The sequence below is a fragment of the Salvelinus sp. IW2-2015 genome, unplaced genomic scaffold (assembly GCF_002910315.2).
Source record: "Salvelinus sp. IW2-2015 unplaced genomic scaffold, ASM291031v2 Un_scaffold10928, whole genome shotgun sequence".
In the NCBI taxonomy this organism is placed as follows: domain Eukaryota; kingdom Metazoa; phylum Chordata; class Actinopteri; order Salmoniformes; family Salmonidae; genus Salvelinus; species Salvelinus sp. IW2-2015.
This window is the reverse complement of record NW_019952185.1, coordinates 1,320-3,651: the sequence shown is the minus strand read 5'-3', so window position 1 is coordinate 3,651 and position 2,332 is coordinate 1,320. Positions and strand designations below refer to the sequence as shown.

At 44.5% G+C, this 2,332-nt stretch overlaps 1 long non-coding RNA gene across 1 annotated transcript; it reads left to right on the top strand.

Annotated features, from left to right (window-relative positions):
• The first annotated feature begins 442 nt into the window (after positions 1 to 442).
• On the top strand, positions 443 to 2,047 carry LOC139027355 (uncharacterized). Its single transcript, XR_011479439.1, has 2 exons — positions 443 to 641; positions 1,802 to 2,047. It is a non-coding gene; the product is annotated as an uncharacterized lncRNA (long non-coding RNA).
• Positions 2,048 to 2,332: the final 285 nt, after the last annotated feature.

The window sequence follows — 2,332 nt, the reverse complement described above, 5'->3', positions numbered from 1 at the left end:
AAGCTTCTAAAGCCATGATGTCATTTTCTGGAATTTTCCAAGCTGTTTAAAGGCACAGTCAAGTTAGTGTATGTAAACTTCTGACCCACTGGAATTGTGATACAGTGAAATAATCTGTCTGTAAACAATTGTTGGAAAAATGACTTGTGTCATGCACAAAGTAGATGTCCTAACCGACTTGCCAAAACTATAGTTTGTTAACCAGACATTTGTGGAGTGGTTGAAAAACGAGTTCTAATGACTCCAACCTAAGTGTATGTAAACTTCCGACTTCAACTGTATGTGTTTTGAGTCCACAGCTTATGTATTGTTAGTGTGTGGCTTGGTCTGTTCAAAGCAGGGGAAGTGGGTTACACACACTGGGACCAACCCAACTACCCTCACCAGTCTGAGGCACTCTGAACTCACTGTTGCAACACCACCTGTTCTAGTTACATTTTAACCGCTCTGTTTGTCTCCATCTCTTTCTTCCTCTCTCTGTCTCAATCTCTCTTTCTGTTTGTCGGTGGCTCTCTTTCTCTGTCTCTCCCAGGAGATCACGTCGTTTTGTTGGAAGGTGCGTCTCTTTCTCTTCAATGTCAGCTTTTGTTTGGTCGCCGCCTACTTTTTCAGACGCCACAACAAGTACTGCGAACCCATAAGTGAGTTTTTGTCATCCTTATTGGAACCCTGTTCCCTATATAGTGTACTACTTTTGAACAGATCCCRACCCATTCTTTTTTATTATGCCCTTCTTTCCTCTCTGCTCAGTCAATCAGGTCCTGAAAATGTCATGTTTTGTAATATACATCACCCTGTAGTAGAGGAAGTTTGAGTAGAAGTTGTCTGTGTGTTTAGGGCTTCGTTTCTCCATTTCCCTCATATCTTTGTCAACCCCGTCTTTACCAGTAATGATAACACCAATACTACAGTTTGAGACCTCTGCTCCTTTCACCTCCACCCCAGCTGGTTTCTCGCTCCTGTCTCTTCTAGTGTACACATTCTCTCTACTCTTTTGTAACATGCTATGTATATCATATGTATGAATGTACACTACATTATTAAAAGGATGTGGACACCCGCTCGTCTAACATCTCATTCCAAAATCATGGGCATTAATATAGAGTTGGTCCGCCCCTTTGCTGCTATAACAGCCTCCACTCTTCTGGGAAGGCTTTCCACTAGATGTTGGAACATTGTTGTGGGGACTTGCTTCCATTCAGCCACGAGAGTATTAGTGAGGTTGGGCAKTGATGTTGGGCGATTAGGCCTGGCTCCAGCCAACACTTGGCGTTGCGCATGGTGATTTTAGCCTTGTGTGCGGCTGCTCAGCCATGGAAACCCAGAACAGTTCTTGTGCTGACGTTGCTTCCAGAGGCAGTTTCACTCGGTAGTGAGTGTTGCAACCGAAGACAGAATGTCCTACCACTTCGCGGCTGAGCCGTTGTTGCTCCTAGACGTTTCCACTTCACAATATCAGCACTTTCAGTTGACTGGGGCAGCTCTAGCAGGGCAGAAATTTGATGAACTGACTTGTTGGAAAGGTGGCATCCTATGACGGTGCCACATTGAAAGTAACTGAGCTCTTCAGTAAGGCCATTCTACTGCCAATGTTTGTCTATGGAGATTGCATGACTATGCTCAATTTTTGTACACCTGTCKGCAACGGGTGTGGCTGAAATAGCCAAATCCACTATGTGGGGATGTCCACATACTTTTGTATATATAGTGTATCTCTCTCTTTCACTGAGACAAGTGACTGATAACTGACTGATGTCTCATCTCATTTACTCCCTCCCTCTCTTTCTCCCTCTCCCTCCAGTCTACACTCTGTTTGCGCTATGTGAGTACCTGGTGGTGCTCTCCAACATGGCCTTCCACATGACGGCATTCTGGGACTTTGGAAACAAGGAAGTGATGGTCACCACTCCAGCAGAGGACAAACGCTATTGAAGACTGAGTGCGACGGAGGGCACACCCCTACTCTTGTTAGTTTTTACCCTGTTCTTTAGAACKTGACGGACAACTATAAAAGCACACAGCAAGTTTATTCACCCAAAGGGTCAGACAGCTGAACAGACAAAGACATATTCACACAAGTACTGGTAAATAACCCTTTCTCTTATGCTGAGCCCTCTACTTACACATCTGAACAGCCAATTACATTTACATTTAAGTCATTTAGCAGACGCTCTTATCCAGAGCGACTTACAATACACCTCTTTTGCTATACAGAAGATTAGTGATATCTGTTCTTCCTCACTTCATCTGACCTGACCTCTTGCCCAAATTCTTCACTCCTCCCCAACTCACGGCTGTCCTTGTACCAGACTGTGACCCTTCTCCTTTCCAT